This window comes from Cryptomeria japonica, chromosome 10, assembly GCF_030272615.1.
Source record: "Cryptomeria japonica chromosome 10, Sugi_1.0, whole genome shotgun sequence".
NCBI classification, from domain to species: Eukaryota; Viridiplantae; Streptophyta; class Pinopsida; order Cupressales; family Cupressaceae; genus Cryptomeria; species Cryptomeria japonica.
This window is the reverse complement of record NC_081414.1, coordinates 589,867,651-589,891,256: the sequence shown is the minus strand read 5'-3', so window position 1 is coordinate 589,891,256 and position 23,606 is coordinate 589,867,651.

Below are 23,606 nucleotides of genomic sequence, written 5' to 3'. Positions count from 1 at the left end.
TATAAGGAAACCGCTGAGAAGAATGATGTGGCAACTAAGCCATCAGCTGAGGATATTGTAGTTGAGACACATATTAAGGATACAATTTGAAATGTTGAGATTGGGACTAAAACACACACTGAACAATCAACTGATCCCCTGCATACTGGAATAACAGATACCACTGATGTACACACTGAAAGACCTACTGAGTTAGAGCAACCGACTGATAACACAAAGAAATCTGTTGAGATACCGACAATAGACAATTCAGAGGTACATACAGAGAAACTGATAGATAACACTGAGACACAATCAAAGAAACCGGCAATGGAAAGCACAAGGAAACCGACAGAGGTACATTCTGAGAAATATGAAGAGAAAAAGGTTGAGACAGAGATAGTGCCACCAGCAACAGCTGAGAAACCCAAACCTTTGCTAGTTGAGATGCAGACACAGACTGACCTACCAGAGGTCAACTCAAGCAAAGAGGTTACTCACACCGATAGATTACAGATTGTTAAGGTAGTTGGACAATTTTCTAGTTCTTCCATGACAAAATTCAGACCAACAAATGTAACAGAGGTATTAGTGGATTCGATCAAGAAAATCACAGATTGCAATGCACATGCATATAAGGCTATTGATGACACAATTCCTTTATTGAAATTGATTGCACCCAAGTGCAATGTGGAAAATAAAGATTCTTTGAGTCAACTAGACACATTGTCTAAGTATATCACCGGCAATATTTTGATAGTTGATCAGATTAATGAGGAGAAATTCAGTGAGAAAATGAACAAGGAAAAATTAAAATTCTTTGATGAGACTATAAAGAAGTGCACATAACACATTGACACCCTCCTACTGGCATTAAACAAAACAGTAATGGAATTTAAGGAGTTGTACAGAGACACATGTAAGACAAATATTTTGACAATAGATATAGATAAGGAGATCAACACAATACAGACAGAAATAAATGATATAGCTGACAATCTCATTGGTTCATCAGAACCCATATCGGTAATAGAGTGGTAAATTGCAGGTTTTGAGGAAAAAATTGAAAAATTGGAAAAGAAAAAGGAAAGAATACAATACAAGGCTAAGGAACTGAAATGTAGACATCCTCATCTCTTTGAGAAAAGAGATTTTTGAGGCACTTGTTCCAGGACTTAAGACACCAGAAGAGAAAATACATGTACTCACTAGTACCATCCAAAGGACAGAGGCAACATTAAAAGATAGTGAAAGGTTCACTAGCAGCTTAAACTTTGTACTGGCAGACATATTTCAGATTGTAACCCACTGGTTACAGGGATCTAGCTGAGAACTACACTTAGTTGAAATTTTTGATAACCTTTGTCATTGATGTCAAAGGGGGAGAAGTGGAGATGAGAAAAATAGTGGACAGAAGAGATCATCTGCTCAAGGGGAGCACACAGTTTTGGAACACACAGTTTTGGTAAGATTTTTGGACAACACATTTTGGATACAATGTCGACTTTTTCTCATGAGTTTTGCCATCAATGCCAAAGGGGGAGATTGTTGGCAAATACACACTCCAATGAGAAATTGTAGGTGATTGAAGGTATTGTCATTGATGACAACCTTGCAATCCTAAGGCACCGACACTGACAAACTCTACATCGACAGTTAGTTTACCGACAACAGCAAAGATGATTATCGACACTCCAGCTAATAGGATTTTGTTTATTACATTGTGTATTTAATTGTAATATCTTTTTGTAAGCCAACAAGGAGAATTGTAATAGGACTCATATATAAGTATGAGATCTTGTAGATCATTTAGATGCGAACATGGTTAGATGATTGCAGAAGTAATATGCGAATATAAAGGCAGATTCTAGAGTAAGGTTTATGGTTATTGTATGAGCTTAAACCGGTACTGAACCTGACATGTCAGATGCTGAACCAAAGCAACACATGATATTGGATTTGTATAATCCATTTTTGTAAGTAAGTCAGACTTCCATTTTTTTTAATAAGCAGTGAGCTTTAGGCAGTTGGCCTTCTTGCATGTGTAGGCCCCTATTTCCATACTTAGTCTCACTTTTCCCGTACACATATTTGGTGAACCCGATGTAAATGCAATTTGATTTGTATTGCATTGCATTGCATTTTTAGATCTAGATCTGGTTTATTTCATTTTCTTTCAAAAAAAAAAAAAAAAAGAGAAAAAGAAAAAGAAAAAGAAAAAGAAAAAGAAAAAGAAAAAGAAAAAGAGATAGGTTTCTTTCATTTTCCTTGCATTGTGTGTTTTAAGTTTCAGGCAATTTTCATTTCAAAATGTCAGATTTCTATTTGCAAGAAGTTCATGCTTTTGATGATGTATGAATTTTTTTTTTATTATGAGTTTACTAAGAATGAATTAGATGAAGCTCTAGATGAGTTTTTTAACCCTAAGCCTTCTAAACCCTCATTTTGCCAAAAAATATTCAACCTTGTTACTATGCCATTTCGTGGTGATGAGAAAGATAAGTTGAATGATTCCTCTCATAGGTGCATTCCTATTAACTCCTCCAATCGATCTAGCAACATAGTTGATTCCCATGATTCCCTCTATGATGTTATGTCTCCTTTTGAGTCCAAAGATAAGCCTTTCAATCACTATGATCATGCTTTATTAGATGATGTCGTTGATGACTTTATGTCTTTGCCTAAACTTTCAAACAAGAATAGTGCATCTTAAAGGTTAATCAATATGATCAATATGAATGAACATAGAAAATCACTTTTTGTTGTCCAAGGTGCTTGTGCTTCTCCAACTTCACCTCTTCCTAATCAATCTCTTTTCACGATTCAAGGTGGATATGGTCATGATTCCTTTAGCACCACAAACAAACCTATCATTATGGTTCAAGGAAGGAATCCCATTCAGAGTCCTTATAGATATGCTAGACAACTAACTAAGTAGAGTTATAATGCAGTTTGCCATACCTATAAGATGAGAAATAATAGGCAACCTAACCCTCCTCTGGATGTTTTGACTCGTCTACTTGATCCTCAACTCATTCTTCCTCAAGCACCTTGTATTTCACAAACCCTTGGTAAGGAATATGATCTTTTCAAACAACTTAAAGCTACTCTTGCCAAGATATATATTTGGGATTTGCTTCAAACTTCCTCGAATCATCATGGAATACTACAAGATTTCTTGAAAACAATGAATGGTACCCTAGTGACATCCAATAATATGGCTTCCTTGATTCACTCTATTACAACACCTAAGGCTCAGATTGTGTTTACACAAGAAGAGCTTCCCTCTAGTGAAATTCAATAGCAATATGATATCTTAATGATTGTGGTTATAATAAATGATAGTGTGATAAGGAAAAATTAGTGGACAATGGTTGTGGCCTTAATGTTTTTAGTATTAACTTGTTGCATAAGATCAATGTTGATACATCTCTTATTGCACCCGATTCTCTCACCATCTGTGGCTTCGATAATGTTGCTAAATCTTCACTAGGTATCATCACCTTGCCTGTTAAGGTAGGTCTTGTTACATTACCCACACCTATCCATGTCATGTCTGGAGACTTGACATATAACTTGTTTCTAGGGAGACCTTGGATTCATAGCATGCAAGCCATTCCCTCTACATTGCATAGGCAAATCAAATTCATTTACAACAATACAACATACACCTTGTTAGGTGACACAAGATTTTAGGCTTGTTTACAAACATCAAGCTCTAAATCATCTTCAATCAATTCTTCCCCAACTATCTTAGATAATTCCTCTAAATCTAAATCTTCTACTTTGATTAGTGTGACTAGTTGATCAAACCTGTCTCATATCTGGATTGATCCTCGATAATTCCTCAAGTGGACCTAAGGTTCTTGAGGAAGAATCTTCTCAATTTTACTCTATGATTGCAAATACTTTCTCTCCTGACAGAATCTTGCAGAAGATGATTTGGAATCCCTTAATTTCAATCCTACTTTTGTAGGGGAATACTAAATTCCCCCTAGAGAACCTAAGGTAAAAAAAAAAAAAGAAAGAAGAAGAAGAACCTAACAAGCAATATACTTTATGGTGGCTTCTCAGATTTTATCTCCCTTAGTTTCTGGTCTAGAGGATTTTGATCCTTCACTTTTTGAAAATTTTCCTTCTTCTTTGGAAATGACTCACCTTTATGGTCCTGGTTTTCACATCTTGACTAGGTGTGGATATAATGGAAATGGATGTGGTGCTCAAGAACAAGGGATTCAGGTTCCCTTGGAAAATAAATTTTGTGATATCACATCTGGGATTGGTTATGATCCTTTCAAGCGTAATAAAGCCTCTAAGAGACCATCTATTAGTGTTAATGTCATTTATGCTTCTCTCTCACTAAAATATCTAGAATATATTGACTATGACCCTTCTCGTGTCTTTGATTTGGATGTTTTTTCTACCAATGATTCCTTAGCTGAATTCTTGGGAGCTTATGACAACCTTCCTCATTATCACCATAATCACAGTTTTCCCTATTGTCTAAATGCAGAAGCTTACTTTGGGAAAGAAATATAAATAACAATGAGATAGTTAAAGAATTTCTTTGATTGAAAGACGCTTCTCAACAAAACAATTTCCTAATAAATGACACCATTGATATTAAGATGGATCCTTGTGTTGAAGATAAGATCATCAAGATATGGAAATGTCTTGATGAAGAAGAGAAAAAACAATATGCTGAGTTGTTACATGAATTCGCTAAGATCTTTGCTTGGATATATTCTGACATGCCTGACGTAGATCCAAATATTGTCACTCATAACAATGTCCTAATTCCTGATGATAAACATGTGAAGCAGAAGATTCAAAAGATTCACCCTAAGGTAGCATTACTTATTAAAGATGAGATTTAAAAATTGTTGGATGTTGGATTCATCCGTCCTATCAATTATTCCCCATGGATTTTGAACATTGTGACTGTAGCTAAAGCTAAAAACAAGATTAGGATGTGTACTGATTTTTGTGATTCAAACAAGGCCTCTTTAAAGGATGATTTTCCCCTCCTGAATATCGATATGATAGTGGATTCGGTAGCAGGGAATGCTTTACTATCCTTTATGGATAGTTTCTTAGGATATAATCAAATTTTCATCAATCCCCAAGATCAATATAAAATTGCTTTCACCACTCCTTGGGGTATGTTTTGTTGGATTGTGATGCCTTTTGGATTGAAAAATGTAGGCGTGACCTATCAGCGTGCTATGACTCTCATCTTCCATGACTATATGCATAAGAACTTGTAGATGACATCTTAGCTAAATCCGTTCTTCATATGGATCATGTTAAGATCCTTCGTCAAATCTTTCAAAGAATTTGTAAGTATAACATGCATTTGAATCCTCAAAAATGTATTTTTGGTGTGGATAGTGGCAAACTATTAGGATTCATATATAGTTTCACATCATGGCGTTGAGGTGGATACGAAGAAGATAGTTTATATTGTTAACATGCCACCTCCTAAGAATGTTTCCCAACTCAAAAGTTTGCAAGGAAAGATCCAAGCTATTCCTAGGTTCATCTCTCAACTTGCAGATAGTACCTTTCTCTTCACACAATTGCTTAAAAATAATATCACTTTCCAATGGAATGAGGATTGTCGTCAAGCATTTCAAGACCTAAAAAATTATTTGGCCAATCCTCCTATTCTTCAACCTGTTGATCCTACTAACCCTTTTCTTTTATACACCACTGCTTCCCCTCAAGCTATTGCAGCCTTATTGGCACAATGTGATAAGGATGGTTGAGAATGCTCGGTTTATTACATAAGTCATATTCTACTCGATTACGAAGTCCTATATTCTACAATAGAATGACAGTGCCTTGCTTTAGTCTTTGCAACCCAGAAGTTGAGGAATTATCTCTTGAATGCTTAGATACATGTTATCATTAAATTTGATCCTCTTAAACATATTTTCTCCAAAATGAATTTTTCCAGATGCTTAGCTAAGTGGGTTATGATGTTGACCGATTTTGACCTTAAGTTTGTCTCACAAAAGGCAATAAAGGGTCAAGCATTGACTGGTCTTTTAGTTGATGCTCCTTCACCCTTCTCCCTACCTAATCTAGAGTCTTTTCTTGATGAATACATTCTTTCCATTGAAGTTGATGAGAGTTGGGAATTGTACTTTGATGGAACTAAGTGTTGTACAAGATTGGGGGTAGGGGTGGTCATAATTTCTCTTAAGAAGAATCCTATTCCTTTATCATATCGTCTCAATTTCTTATGTACCAACAACATTGTTGAATATGAATCTCTTATAGCTGGAATTAAAGCATCCTTGGCATTGAATGTGAAACATCTACATATTTATGGAGATTCTCAATTAATCATAAGACAAGTGACAGGAGTTTATGAAGCTAAGCAAGACAAATTATCACAATATAAAGACCTAGCTTTATCCCTATTACAAAAATTTGATTCTTATACCATGGAACCCATTACTCAGAAAGATAATCGACATGCTGATGCAATGGCATGTGTTGCCTCTCTTGTGTCTCTAGAGGGCCCCTTGGTAGATCTTCAAGTTACTATTCACAAAATTACTACGCCAAATATTGTTGATAATCCTAGCGATGTGGCTTATTATTGCATTATAGATTCTGATGAATGGTACTCGTATATCATGAGATATTTGAGTAATGGTACCTTTCCTAACTTTGCAAATAAGAATACTAGGGCTAGGGTTTGCAAATTGGTTGCTAGATATATTATCCTTTATAATGTTCTTTATAGGAGGGGTTATAATGGTCTTCTTCTTCGATGCTTAAACAAGGATGAAGTCCCTATTTCTCTTGAAGAAGCACATTCAGGTGCTTGTGGGGGCATTTTGGGGGTAGGTTATTAGTTCAGAGATTACTCTGAATGAGATATTATTGGAAAACCATGGAGAAGTATTCCTTTGCGTTTGTTAAAACATGTCATCAGTGTCAGCAACATATCAATTTTATCCATGCCCCTACCCAAGAGCTTCGATCACAGGTAGAATTTTGGCCCTTTTCTACATGGGGTTTGGATCTTGTTGGTAAAATATCTCCTCCTTCATCTCAAGGACATACTTTGATCATAACTGCCACCGATTACTTTACGAAGTGGGTGGAAGTCATTTTTCTTTGATCCACTACCACTGAAGTAATTTGCCAATTCATTTTCAAAAACATCATTTTCGATTTGGGATACCTTCTGCCTTAGTTTCAAATAATGGAACGTCATTCAAAAATAAAGATGTGAAGAAGTTTCTCAAGAAATATCATATTCAACATAAATTGTCTATACCTTATTATCCTCAATCAAATGGTGAAGTCTTCTAATAGGATAATTGAGCAAATTATTTGAAAGACTGTAAACAAGCATGGTAAGGATTGGCATACTCAACCAACCTATGCTCTATTGGCCTATCACATGAGTATGTGTTTTGCTACGCATTGTACCCCTTATAATCTTGTTAATGGTGTTGATGCCATTATGTCATTGGAGTTGGAAATTCCTTCTTTGAGAGTTTCTCTTAGGGGCATAGTGGATGATGATTCTTATAGAGAGAAAAGACTTCAAAAACTTGAGATTCTCAATGAATGGCCTATAAATACCCTTGAGCATATTCAAGCATATCATAAAAATTTGCAGCAAAGCTACAATGATAAGGTTATTCAACATTCCTTCTTGGTAGGGGATTTAGTCCTTTATGAGAATCAACACAACGTGAATGCCTTACCTAAGGAGAAAGGAAAGTTTAGTCCTAATTGGCTCAGAACAAACATCGTTGTGGAGGTCTATGGATCAGGTGCTTACAAGATAGCAGGTGTGGAAGGTACGCCTCTCAAGAAACCCATAAATGCAATGCACCTTCATAGATACCATGCCTAGTTTTTCTTCTCTCTCTATCTCTATCTTTCTAGTCTTCTTTCTGTCCTCTCTCTGTATCATCTTTTTCTTCAAAATTGGGTAATATGTTAACATGTCTTCATTAAAGTATGTAAGATTAAATGATTTTATATTGTTTGGTCTACATTACTTCATTATTGATAAGCATGTTTCATTACTGTAATGTTTGTCTTGGATTCTTTTTATGTAAATTGTAATGGATTTACATTTCATTTGTGTTAGCATGTTATACAATTTCTTATGTGTAAAGTAGAAATTATATCATGTTGTGTTTAATTAGATTTAATTAAATCACATTAGTCATATATTTCTTAGGCTTAATACATTCTTCTTTTACATCATCAAAGTAGCATTTGATTAAATACTTATTTAATTAAGTCACACATGTATCAATTTAATCATGAAGCATTGAAAAATCAATCACGTGGAAATTAAATCAGATATACATGCTCATTACTCAATATGTTACTTCTAATATAAGCACATCGTTTAAGCATTAAAAATAACATAATCATGAGTGTCATCATATATACATCAATACATAAAAATCATCTCCTATCCCTAGGACTAGTAGCTAGAGGATGGTGGCTAGATGCCCCTTCCTAATCTGGCTGTGGGACTGCCCCCATAGGGGTGTATTATGATACAGTTTGCAAGTGACTCCACAAGGAGCTCCTGCCATCCCTCTCCATCATGATCCCTTGGTATATGGTTGCCTATGTCTGTGATGCTGCTAGGTCACGCTCTGTTTGTCATAATCTCTCTTGTAGGACCTCCACCTCCGTCCAAATAGGGGAGAAAAGGTCCTCATGGCATCCTACATTCCTCTGGGATCTATGTGCTATCTACGAGGAACTCAAAATGTGCATAGTCACAATAAGGTTTGTCACTACATTCTGAATCAAAGAATACCACTCTTGGACGGTAGCCGCAAGATAGGGAGAAATTTTTTCATTAGTAACATTCTATATCATCAAATTGAAAGCAGGTAAGATACATATGTTAATAAAGAACAGGGCACCTTACCTGGGTCTCCCTCTCACCAGTAGGGATCATGGACAATGAACACCTGAGACTAGGACCCGCTAGGCTCTCCACACTTATACTGTCTCTGTACAGTAGGTGCGGGCTAGTGGGGACTAGGATCAAGATCCCTTATGGGATCCCTCTCTTCCTATAGTGGGAGATTTGATGGATCTAGGGTTCTGGTATCATGATAAACTATACCTAACTCATCCTCGTCCTCCTCTTCCTCCTCATCCTCATCCTCATCCTCATCCTCATCCTCATCCTCATCCTCATCCTCATCCTCATCCTCATCCTCATCCTCATCCTCATCCTTGTCCTCATCCTTGTCCTCCTCCTCCTCATCCTCCTCTTTGTTGTCCTCCTCATCATCTCCATCCTGATCTCCCCATCTGGTATCAGGATTGCCTCCATCTATGCCTACCTCCTATTCCTCTGTCTCATCAACTTTATCATCTAAATCCTCCTCAGATGTATCAAATCCCTCTCTGTCACCTGATTGTCTCCATGGTCTGAGGTTCCCTCTAAGGAAGTCTACTAGGAAAATAGTTCTAGGGTATATTCTCACCCACCATGTGATGTACCATCAGTGCATGCCAAAATCATCTCTACAATCTATCGCTATGTCCTGATTTGACCCATTTACATTTGTAATGTCAATCTCATCACCAGTAGGCCTAAGAATGACTCTTAGCCTCAAAATCACTCGTGGGTGTCATATGTACATAGGCAAGTTAGTAGGAACACACTGCTCGAACCCAAATTGTTTCCAAACTCAGTCAAAGTAAAAGGGAATGACTATGTGGCTATACCATCCCTCTAGTAGATGATTCCTCTGCATGATGAACATCTGTCTGTGTAGCCTTGCCCACATGGACATCTTGAGGTAGGGTCTCCATATGATCCTGATCGCTATCAATCTATCCAAGCTCAACCTCCAATATAGGAGATCATTGAATTGCCACTCATGGGTAATAGGATAAGCATATACCCTAGGCTTCTCTGGGACTAGCTCTATGGGGGCTCCACTAGGTCTAGTGCAGGTGATATGCTAAAAAATCCACACCTGTAGTAGCGTGCATGTCATCAGGCTACATCCCTGTCTGAACACATACTCCCCAAGGTCGTGATAGAGATGCACAAGCATGCTCCAACCCCAAGAGTATACTATCCTGTGTCTCTCCATATCCCATATGGCGTAGATGAGTCCTCCATGCATATGTGTGATGCTCCCATTAGGGCACATGGCTAATGCAAGGTCACAATCATGAGTCACCTCACTAATGGAACCTCGCCAGCTGACCATAATGTGATCCCTCATCTCACTGCGTATCACTCTCCCCATAGCATATACCTACTGTCTCTTGTAATCCTCCATTGTCTGGTCGGATTGATAACTAACAGTCTCTCCTCTAATGGGTAGGCACAGAATGTGGTATACATCCTCAAGGGTGACCGTCATCTCCCCCATAGGTAGTGAGAATGTTGAGGTGTCTCCATCCTGCCTCTCCACTAGTGCCATCAGCATTGTAGAATGGAATCAGATGGCCGACATGGTCATCGCATCCCACAAGCCTACTACATGTAGAAAATCCCTCTCTCCTACTATCAGTCTTGGGATCTTCTCTCGAAGGCTTCAAAAGGTGAGACCGACTGTATGTTCGTAGATGTATGATAGTGTCTGCAAAAAGAAAAGTAATCTATCATCAGTAATCTGTCAGCCATCTATCATCATCTAATCAATGCAATCATTCTATCACTTCTAGCATTCATCACTTGACTCTATGTCATTGTTGGTCACCCCAAATAGGGATTAGGGCACCCTAAGTGGACCAAGGTGCCCTACTGGGACCATGGTGCCTAGAGTGGACCATGGCACCCAGATGAGACCATGACGCCCCCTTGGGACCATGGCACCCTAGGACACCTAGGTGTCAAAAGGGAGGGCCCCGACCTAGACTAGGAAATGACATCATCACTTCTAAAAACTATGAAAGCATGAAAAAGTTAAATGCAATCAACAGAAAGTCAACTCACCTCATTGAGCGGTCAGCCGATGAGTACGGATTGGCGCAAGATTTCCATCTACGTAGGTCACTCGGGTTGGCATCAAGGCATGATGGCTTGTATGTGGGCTCCTAAATAGTGAATAGTGCCAAAAAGTTAGAAAGTGACAAATGAAGGTGTCACTTTCATAGTTATGTGTTATGCACTTTTTGACTTTATGTTTTTAAGTTAAAACCCTAATTTTTGCACTTTTTCTTCAATCTATCATATCTGGAGCTAGGAAGCTCTGATTCTCACACCATCGGTGGTGTTGGAATCTTGAGTTCTCCCTCTCTCTCCATGTTAGTTCCATAATGTGCTTGGAATAGTAATAAAGCCTTGTTTTGAACTTTATTCATCAAAATCTTTATCACAATTCGCTATGGAAAACATGATACCCTGTTTCACCTCACTAATAAGTAAGTCTAAGCAGGGGGGTATATAGCTACCCATGAATTTCATCACCTTACTTAGTAAGAATTAGGTGATTTTGTGATCTAACATGTGATTTTGTAGGGCATGGTTCCTAACTGTGTACTGCAGATACCACCGAGGGCTTTGTCCGACAACTTATGGATATATCCTTTTTCAAATGATGTTTACTTTTCTGTACTTTAGCTTGCATATGCACGTAGTGTCTATTGGCAATTGATAGTCTACTAGTTAGATTAAATTATGTTGTCATTGATGGCAACATGATTTTGGGTTCCGACTTTATATGGTGTACCGACAAGCACTTCACAGACTCTACACTAGCACAGACATCGATAGGATAGAAGATTACTTTGGTCACCAGCAATACAGGCCGACAACAGGCCGACATGGTATGGTAAAGGTCATCAGTATTGGAGGCCGACACATCTTGGATCCGGAATTGGCAACTAATTTTAATGCTTATTCATTTATGTTATATGGTTGACATGTAAATATAATATCGTATATATCCTTGTAAGCCGACATAAGGCATAAATTTGTATAGGGTATACAGGGGAGATTGATTAGATCATTTTGAAATAAGAAGAGAATAAGTATAGACATGTGGAATGAATATATGAATGTAATGTAATGCAAAATATACCAGAGATTCTATGTATGTGAGGAATCCATTGTAAGGGTTATTCTAGTATTGAGGTTTAGGGTTTTGACCGAAACAAATAGAGCTTAAATTGGAACTGTATTCTGGCATTAGAGATGCTATACTAAGTAGTTCACACTTCTCTGGATTGTTGTCTGGATTGTTATGTAGTCAGTCAGGCTCCTATTATGATGAGCAATGTGCTCTAGGCTGGAAGCCTTCCTGCAAGTGCAGGCCCATCATGTATTGTAATATCTCTTCATATGGCTAGTGAATTGATATTGTGGGTCACAAATCCCACCGTTGATTCTCTTCATTTAGGTTTTCCATGTATAAATCTATGTGTTATGGTTATCATTTATGTGTTTGGTTGATTGGTTGCATTACTTCTTTCAATTCTATTTATACAAGTATACTGGTTGGTGTATGTATGTTTTGTTAAGGCTAAAATCTTCTATTTCGGTATAACATTGATTCACTCCCCCCTCCTTAGTTTTATTGGTTTCCAACAATTGGTATCAAAGCCTTGTGCCTCAGAGGAAGTTTAACATCTTGAGGAAGATCTTGAAACTAGAATCATTGAATATGGCTTTGGAGAAGCTACTTGAGATGGCACTTGAAGATTATGATGCTGAAAGATTGAAGAACTTAAAACTACAAGATGAGTTGAATTCTGCTAAAGAATTTATTCTTGTCCTACAAGAGAGACTATCATCTATTCAAGATAAGAGAAAGGAACTTTTGCAAAATAGGGATAATGAAGAGAAAAATGCACTTAAGGAATTGATAGGACCTAAAATTGTCTTGCAAAATCTGGTCATCCTGGTTTTATTCTACACTTTGGTCAAGGTATCAGGGTTTAGGGTTATGGGGGTTGTGTCTTTTATGATTAAAATGGTTTGCAAATATGTTTTCGGTGCCTGTTATATCCTTCTATTATATTTATCTCACTTAAGGCTGAGGGTTCTACTTTTGTTTGCGGGGCCATTTTCATTCTCTAGGGAAAACATTGGTTAACTGGTTTGTAAAGTATGTTTTTCCTAAGTAATCTACATGAGATTCCTTATAACCGGTCCCCTTTTATTTAAGCCTATGCTTATTTTTTCCTAAGTTCAGCAAGTGTTAAATACCCCGACCGTCTGTTAAAGAAATGATAGATCCAACGGCTAGCACTTCTCTGCAGAGATGTGAAGATTTTAATGATCACTGTATCACAAGATAATGTCGCTTGTTATCAACGAAATCGACAGGGTTAGTAGCATAACTGGTAAAAAAGCTTTGTATTACCGATTTGGAGGCGGTAAAGGTCAGTCAACTAATAGTTTCATCAATTTGCACATGTTCAAAATGAATGAGGATGTTTTATCTTGAGTTAAAAGGTGTTCGATTTTTAATCCTGAAGGAATTGATGGGCAGTATACAAAGAGTTAAAGATTGAATAGATTGGACAACCCATGTTTTCCTGCAATGGAAGTTGTGTGGTGGTTATGGACCGCGACATTGTGGGATGATGCCATGTGTCTTGAATTGACTAGAAAGACTTACAATGGGGCCGCTGATAGAATTCGACAGAAAGAGGAGGTTTTGCTGATGTGTCACAATTTTGTGGGGCCACTGATACAGATGAAAGAATAGGCGATGAGTCAACAAGGAGATGATTGTTGGATTGACCAATTAGGAAGGCAATCAATGACTAGTTTTCAAATTTCTTAATTACAAAACTAGGAGTCATTGTTTCGCTTGCGCAAATACTAATGATGGACGAGACATTGGTGTCCTTTCTTGAACAAATAATTAAAAAATCTTAAAGGTTTTTCATTCACATAAGGTTCATAGCAATTCTGAATAATTTCCTACTACTGAAGGAGACTGAAGCAACCCTCTACGACATAGAATTGTCATTTTTAGTGAAAACCAAAAGGAGTAAGTCTATTAGAGCTCTCCATGTGTTCTTAAAATGAATTGATGTTGCAAATTGTGAAAGATTGCAAAAACAAGATCAATTTGTTCTAGGATTAAGATATTAAACAGAAAATAATGAAATCTATTTGAATTTCTCTGGAAATTTGAAAATTTTGTGATAAGCCCTAGACTGGGAGATTTAGTAGAAAGCCCTAGTTCTAGAAAATTCCTCCCACACAGAAGCATTCAGGGGAAGTGAATTATATGAAAAGAAATATTTATGATGATTTCTTAGACTAGTTAAAGCCTTCCACAAATGATAAACAATAGGGGTAGAGATATGTGGATGGAAAAACCCTAGGGGAAGGGTTGACTGACAAAGCATTTTGATTGGTGGATGCTCATATATTGACAACTGGGTTAAAAAATTTTAAATTATGGTATGGACAAAGGATATTAAATTCCCCATTATCGAGTCCTTCACAGTATGATTTGGGAAAGTTGGTGGTACCAAGTGTTTTTATGGATGTCGATCTGCTTAAGGCTGTTGTAGATAGATACAACCCAGTTTCAAGAGTTATCAGAGGAAATGACGGTGAGATTTTGTTAACTATCAGAAGGGAAGAATTTCAAGAGATTTTTTACTTATATGAGCCATCCCATAGCCTAGTACCAATAAATTTAAATGAACAGAAGGAAGAGTATTACAAAATGAAGGAATTCATTAGAAGCAGTATCCTTCCAATGCACTTAGCTAGAGTGGGAAGTACAACATATAATATCGACCCTAGTTCAGAGGAGCCATTCTCGTTTGGTGCTTTCACTCCCTATTTTTCAGGCTACTTTCTTCTCTTTCTACCAAGTATTGGGTTTTAGTCCCATTATAGTAATGCCACCTGATTTCATTTACATGGATATGCAGATACAACATCTGGATTTTACAAATTTTTTTGACTTTGCCCCTTTTCTTAAGGAAAATATTCGTGAGGGGTTATTAGATATTAATAAGCAGGTGGTAGCAGTTAAATTCTCCTGGTATACTTTACTCATGCATATGTTCCTTTCAAGGAATGCAGATTATTTTGAGGGTAACATGAACCTCAAAAAGACAATAGATAAGCAGGAGATTCCAATATAGCTCTAGAGCATAGACATGTCATTGGATAGACAAGAGGCTATTTATATAAGATTTGATAACAACTTTGCCTCTAGATTAAGACAAAGATTGACAGCGAATCCACCAAGGATTCCTAAAGAGTTGCATGATTTTGAGACCCAAGGAAAGGGTGCCTCTTCCTAGAATTGAACATAATTGGGGAGACTTTCTCCCATACTCTGTAAGCACTGCGATCATAATTTATGGCATTTCCAAACAACCCCATGTACTACCCTTCAATGTTCCTTTGAGAATAGGTTTTGTTGAGGTAATGTGGCAAATTGGATGTATCTAGGATAAAGAATTGAAAAATAAAGGAAAGGGGTCACTTTTCCCTGATTACACCATTATCCCTTACTTTGTGATTATAAAGAGGGTATGAGCATTTTGACAAATTCTTTGCTCCATACCATTTGGGGGTAAGTATAGCTAGAAATAGTGATCCTAAAGGTTTCTTCAACATTTTTAGAAAGAGAATAAAAGGAACTTTGTTGCCCGATGTGCATAATTTTCTTGAGGACTTAATTAGGAATGAATTTGACCACACAATGCAAGAATGGAGAAAGGAGAAGTGGATAATTTTTAGAAAATTATGGGTTGCTATTTAGAAGATGGATCCAAATTATGATCCATTAAAGGAGTTTTCTCCATTCTATACCAAGATTGAATTTGTTATGAAATTTTTTGTTGAGTTGACTAAACTTTTGAGGAAGAAGCTAACGAGACTTGAAGAAGTTCATGGCCGACAACAATTAAGCTCACAGCCTCTTGTATCCTAGACAACAAGTGGAGTGATAGCAGAAAGGCTTGTTCAGGAGTCTCCACACAAAAGAGTTAGAGAAGAAATGAATGAGGAAGAGGATAATAGTAGTGATAGTGGGAGATTGATAAGAAGAAAGGGTAAGAAAATTATGAGTTCAGAGCCTTTCTCCAAGATAACAACTAGACCTTTTCATGGAGTTAGGATCATTGATCTTGAAGATTTTGATAGAAGTCCCTCACCATTATTTGTATCCATTTCATCGGTAAGGAAAGATTAAGCTTAGGTAGAGGGAGACAGGTTTGTTGCAACAAGTGTAGAAATGCAAATGGGTATTCCTATATTGCCTCCTATAATTTGGAGTTGGATTTTACTCCCTTGGATATTCAGGGTAAAGCTTTCAAAGATGCAAGAAAAGAGGCATGTGATAGCTTCCTTGAGGATGATGCAATTGTAAAAAGCCCAACCCTTTTGCAATAAGTATGGAAAACAAAGGTTAAGGAATACAAAGGAATAATTGCTGAGGAAATCCCAAAGGCTAGAAAGATTAGATCAAGAAATCCAAGAGGAAGTAAAAAGTAAAATGAAGGAAGAGTTCAAGGAAATCACTACTGATGAGAGCATAAAAATTATAAGTCAAAGGAGGAAGAAGCACGGTTAGCATTAAGAGGAACATACTTTGCCAATTATTATGCAACCTTGGCTATATGGGAATTAGAGGAAGGACCTAGGAAGCTTGAAATCAGTTATCTAAGCCCCTACCTGAGGGGAAGTTTGATTATAAAGAGAGCAGGTGATACATCAAGTGTGGAAGCTACAAAATTGAGTGTTGATGTTGCCAAGTTGGCACATGAGAATGCAAAAAAGGAAGCCTCAGAGAGGGCTGAGCTAATGAAGAAACTTGACAAACTTTTTAATTATTATAATGCATCTCAGAAAAGATGTGTGGAGTTAAAAATGAGAGCGCAACTCCTAGAGTAAGGACAAATAAAGGTTCCATATCCTGCACTTGAAGGGCCTTCTGAACCATCAACATCTAGGTCACCACCTATGATTCAAAAGGAAGAAGTAGCTCAATTAAATATAAGTACTAATATCCCTAGCATGATGTTAGTCCCATATGAAGAATGATGATGAGCTTGATACTACAAGATTAATTGAACCAAATGAGTCTTAGCTCCTGGACAAAATTATTGAATTAGAAAATAAATTAAAAGAATCAGAGAAACAATCAGCTGAGGAGCAGAAGAATATAGTTAGCTCTATGCTAACTCATTTAAATGAAAAAATTGAATGCTGGTTGAAAAATATTCATGCCTTATATTCTTTACTTTTTTATGCTATTCAAAATTTTAATGCTGATAAAGAAGTGGCAATTCCTGAGTTCACAAAGTGGTTACAAAGGGGGAATGAGCTTAGAATGATGTCTATGGCTTCTAAATTTCATGCTGAGAAGCCATATGCACTGCAGCCAACATATTTGTTGTTAAAATCAATGCATGAATCCCAAATTCTGCCAGAAAATATAGAAAGAAAGATAAGGGAGTTGATGAAGAGTTTTATTGAATTAGAGAAAACTCTTCTGCCAGATATTCAAGATAGAGAGGGAGAAGTTAAGCCTTTAAGGAAGAGGTAGAGAGAGTCATCAACACCCAGGTGGAAATGATTTGTGATGGGCTGAATATGAATATGCTAGAAGATAGTATGGATAAAATAATTACTACAGGGTTATTTTTTGAAACTTTTGAAAGAGAGGCAAACCAAGTAGCCTTTAAATATTTCCATATAGGGCAAAAGAAGATGAAGTAATGAATTTCAATTGGCCATCCGATGAAAAATATAACGCGTGGAGTGGCATGCATTTAAGTGATGAATAGAAAGTTGTAAACCGTTTATATAACTGTTTTTGTTTACTAGTGACATATATTTTGCAACTTGTAAGACAAGGTGGGATAGTTTTGATCACGAGTTTTGAAGAAGGTGGCTGGAACTTTTGATCTGATATAGGCAAGTTCGAGGATGATTGTTTTGTAAAACAGAATGCAATTACGCATTGTCATTCTTAGATGACAGGTATCTCCTCTGGTCTGAAGCTTGTTTACTCCCTTGTTTTTTATCAAAGGGAATTCAAAGCTATGAGATGGGGTTCAAAATTTTTGGTCCCTTATGTGTTCCAAATTTCTGTTTCTATATAGAAAAGTCTAGGTGAAACAAAAGGATTGTAAGAGGTCATTTTACAAAGAAAAAAATAGAAAAGGTTTTTGTGTCTATGATTTTTGCAGGTTCTCGAAGGAGTTATGTATGGATTGTATTCTTATGGAGACAACAGAATTAATGAATGAATATATGATTCAAACCCACTTCTCTCCAATGTATTGTTCTATCACATATTGAATGTGTATTATCAAGGATTTTATCATTCATTGCACTATTGTGGTGTATGTAACCTTTTGTTCATGCTTTGGTGTAATAGGTCAATTAAATGCTTGAATAAAATTGCAGAATGATAGAGGTCTATACAGGGATTTTGATAAGTAGTTTTGGGTGGGGATTACAAATATGATATATTGTAAGGCAATATCATCTTTTATTTTATGTTGTTAGATAAATTCTATCAAAAGTATAGTCAAATACAATATGAATTCATGTACGCAATGGACTAAGGCACTGATCATAGTTAAGTGAATGTTTGGGTACCTATTTGCTATTCGAAATCACCATTGGCTTGCTATAACTTGTTGAAAATCAGAATACTTTCATTTTATATGAACTTTATCATATGTTTTAGTCATCTCATGCTCCAAACTGGTTGAGGATCACTGAGGAATTTGCCATTTCTAAGCATTCTCCCTTATTGTTGAGTCATAATATGAGATTATCTTCTTTATTTGATGAATGATTTGGGAGTGTGGCATGAAATTAAAAATAAGCATGGGGATCACCCTCCCTGGTTTTGCAGAGCCTAAAGTGTAGAAGGATCTAGTATCCTTGTCATTGTTGGTCCAATTCTGAAAAATATTAAACAGCTGGAAGTGGCTTTTCATAGATATTATTAGGAGAAAACAACTTGGTCTCTGCCTTTAAGTCAGTGTAAACCCTTTTTTGGGCACCAATAAAAATGGCGATTATGTTGGGGAACTGAATGACAAGGAGTCTCTTGTTAAAGAGTTTTTATTTTAAAATATAATAGAAGTTTTTATAGTGTTTTTGTGGCTTGACGGTATAGCCTACATTTTTGTATTTTGGTTCATGTTTTCCTATTAAAGGGGTGTTCTACATTTTTGTGAAAAGGATATTCTAGTTTATGAACAAGGTTTACAGATTCTTTCAAATAATATCAAGTAGTATATTATTTGATATCCCAAAGTAATTTGCGTGGCGACTAAGGTTTTTATGCCAGTGCGTATATTTTTGAAAAATTCTAACAAATTTTTAAAACACTCTGTTACTATGAGTAAAGCAAAGAATACCAGACGTTACATGAAGTTGCACCGTGAAGAAAAATTGGAAGAGCTTAAGGGACCTCTGCAAAGACAAGGAATGAGAAGAAATGCAGAAACAAGTGTTGCTCCCTCATCATGGAAGCCCAAGCATAAGAATGTAAGTAAGCCATAGCTAAACTCAGTTCCTATGGTTCATGCATCATCTTCTAAAAGTTCTGAATTAGATAGTTTAGGATTTTTTAATTCTTTATTTGATACACCTATACAAGAAGAGATGCAACCAAAAAGGAACGAATTCACTCAAGTCCAATATTCAGAGAAGGTAAGGGGTCAGAGTAGAGGTAGAAGTCGTCAAAGAAAGAATACTATTGATGTACCTCCTCCTCTGGGTCTCAATTTTTTCTCATAATTATGAATCAGTACAAGAACAAAATAATGTGAACTTGATTGACTTAGATGACACTTTTGGATCTGAAATAACCTTACCAGATCGAGAAGAAGTTTTTGGAGATATCGATACATTGAAAAGAGAGCTCCAGGAATAGATAGATCTCAAAAGTAAGAGAGAAAAGGAAAGGGAGTATGAGGTTATTAAAGCTGTGATAGAAAGAGATGGTTTGATATTGTTGAGGGCCCTATTCTAAAGGGAGATTTAGATAAGAAATCTAAGAATGTCATAAGGGAAAAGGCTAAGAGAAATGTGGAAAATTAGAAGTTAGCTAATCTTAACCAACCAAATGTTCAGGTTCCTAGATTGGACTTGGATAAGGGAAAACAGAAGGTGCTTGCCATTAAGATAGATGATAAGAAGTCTTTGACTATCCTAGATTTAAGCCTAAAGTTATCCCAAATTGATATTGAGTTGGAAACAACTAGGATAGAAAATGAAACTCTTGCAAAAGAGTTAAAGAGAGTTGAGATGGAAGCCTCAAATGCAGAAATGAAAAGGAAAATTGATTTCCTTAAATTGTCAAATTTGACTAGTGCTTCATTTGTTGTCAGTCCATCCAAAACTCAAGCTATTTTTGGTGCAATGACAAATGTCATTACAAGTGTTCTATCTCAAAATGACCAAAATATTCAGAATACTAGGATTCCACCTGTTGAACAAAAGGGCCAGGGAACTACTCAAAATAATGGTCACCCCCAATGTCCTAAAGATCTCAACACAGCTATAGGGTTTAATACTAGAACATATGCTACTGTAGCTAATACTACAACAAATGTTGTAGGACAAGTTGCAATAGGGCAATTTCAAAGAAGACCTATCCATCTAGAGAGGTATAGGCAATTACATTTTGATGCGATCTCGTGATATCCCAATGTTATCCCAAATGATTTAAGGGATAAATTTAGTAAGTTCACAGGTAACAATGCTATAACTGGTGAAGAACACCTAAGAGAATTCACTGATAAATTGAATGTTTATGAAGTTGAGCATGAAGATGTGGTTATGAAGTTATTTGTACAATGTTTGACAGAGGATGCCATGGATTGGTATAGGGGATTACCAACTGCAAGTATTAGTTCCTGGGAGGAATTTGAAAGATTTTTTAAAGAGTAGTACGGTGACAAGACAAACCCCAGTTTCATGTTAAATGAGTTCAATAATATAAAAAAGTCATTGAACGAAGATGTGTCTGATTTCAATATCAGATTTCAAAAGGCTATGCATAAGTTGTTTCAAGTGTTAAGGTTGGATGACAATGTTTGTTTGACTACATATGTGAATGCATTTGATGCAAAAATGGCATATATACTTAGAGACAAGGACCCTCAAACTTTAAGAGATGCATTTAGAATAGCTATAAATGTGGAAGGAAATAGAAGATCTTTAGGTAAGCTAGGAAGAAGAGAGGATCCTAGATTTTTTAGGAATGCCAAAGATAAAATTGAGAAGTCTTTAGGTACTAAATCTAAAGAAGAAGAAAGATGGGACAAGGCACTTAATACCTTGAAGGATTTAAAATTGACTATGGCAAAAAATGATAAGAGTTCTATGCCAAAGAAGCCATCATTCAATAAATTCAATAGACCACTAAGATTGCAAGATTACCCTTACAATACCAACTGGAAAGATGGAAATCCTTTCCAACAATAGAAGGGTAAGCAAGAACAACAAATCCCTCATCCATTATAGAAACACACAGTGAACGTGGTGGATGATACTCCCTGGTTTGTTACTTGTCAATCACCTCATTTTCCTGAATATTGTGTCATAGCACAATTTATTTCTGCTAAAGATGATACACATGAAGAGGAGGAAGAAACCTTTGAAGGTGACAATGTTGATTTTCTTCTAATTTCTTCTTGTCTTGGAGAAGCAGAATATTATTCTGATATTGAGACTCAAGACTTTGATATGGACAATCAAAGGAAAATAAATGAAACATATCATCAAGTTTTTTTCTGATGAAGAATTATCTGTTGATGACCAAATGTGCAATGCTAAGCAAGGTGAGCGTTCTATGTCTTTAAGAAGACCCTCAAATGAAGAGATTGCTAAAATAACAGCTGCTATGGTGGCTCAAGTAAAAAGCAATTATCAATTGAGAAACAGGGTTGTAGGTGAAGACCAGGGCAAGCCTTCAGGTCTATTTGTCAAAGAATTGAAAAATAAAGGAAAAGAGATTAGGGAGGATAAATCAGTGAAAGAAGCAATCAAAATTAAGGAGGTCAAGAAAAAGGAATGGGCCAAAAAAGAAAAGGTTGCAAAACCTAATGAAATTTTTTCTCTAATTAAGATGAAAGCAAACATAGTTGAAGAAACCATTTCACCTGTTGGAGTAGATTCATAGAGGATACAGAGCATTGAACACAATATATCCAAGAAATATGAAGAACAACCAGGTATGCCACTTGAATTACCAAATTACATGCATGTTGATATGCTTCAGTTTCTTTCTCAAATTACAGTTAAGGTTCCTTTGCAAGAGATGTTAAGAATTGAAGAACATAGGGATAAAGCCATGGCTTGGGTCAAAGGTGCTTCTCATCCTATTGAAGTTGAAAATAAGAATATATCTCATAATATGAAGCAACAAATAATTAGAAATGAAGCAAAGGATAAAGAGTTAGAGGGAATAGTGTCCCAAATTCCCCAAATTTACCTTGAAGATACAGTAGGGGAGAGCCCCGATAATGTAGATCCTTTCTTTTTAAGTGTTATTATCAATAGAGGAGTTTTGAAAAATTACATGATCAACTCTGGGGCCTCGAATAATGTTATGCCAGTAAGGATAATACAATCTATGGGCTTAAACATAGATACTCCTCACAAAAGATGTTGTGCTATGGATTCAAGAGAGGTGCCTGTGATAGGAACTATAAAGGCACTACCTTATAAACTTGTTGCTTTTCCTGAGAAGGAATTAATTATGAGTGTCCTAGTTGTGGATATTCCATCCCACTATGGGATGCTACTATCAAGAAAGTGGAGTGCCTCTATGGGTGGAAGTTTTCAATATGACCTATCTTATACTACTTTTTGCATTGATGGTAAAAATATAAGGGTCAAAAGAGAATCTAGGGTACCATATATGATGGTACATACAGTGCAATTTGATGAGAATATGACCTATTTTGTAGATATAGAGATAAATGCTTTTAGGATCAAAGACTCTTCGCTAAAGAAAAAGGAACAACCTACACTATTTAATGAAGAAGTAGAGAAGTCATTAGGGCATGATGATTTATGGACCATGTATTTTGATGGAGCTATTTCTAAAGAAGTTTTAGGAGCAGGTGTATTGTTCATTTCACCCTGAGGAGAAACTTTTAAGTTTTCTTTTACCTTGTCTTTTCCATGTACAAATAATGTGGCCAAATATGAAGCATTGTTGCTTGGTATGAAATTATCTAAAAACATGGGATAAAAAATATTAAAGTGATTGGAGACTCTGAGTTAGTCATATCTCAGATCAGATTTAAATATGCGTCAAAAAACAAAAGGTCTAAACAATATAGAAATGTTGTATGGGACCAAATTGAGAACTTTGACGCATTTGGTATTGAATGGAAAGAGAGAAGTCATAATAGAATGGTTGATCTCCTGGCCAACATAGATTTAAGGCCAGAGGACATTACTTTTGCTGGAATTTCAAGGATTGAGATTTAGACAAGGCCTTCAGTCCTTGATAACATTGAAAATTGGCAGGTTTTTAATGATGATGATGATATTTTAAGATTTCTACACTGTGTAGATGAATATGAAAACCAGGAGATTGATTTTAGTGCTTTTATGCAAATAGAGGATGATAAAGAAATAGTCTTTGGGAAAGTAGTGATTCGATTAAAGACAAATAAAATCCCCAGAG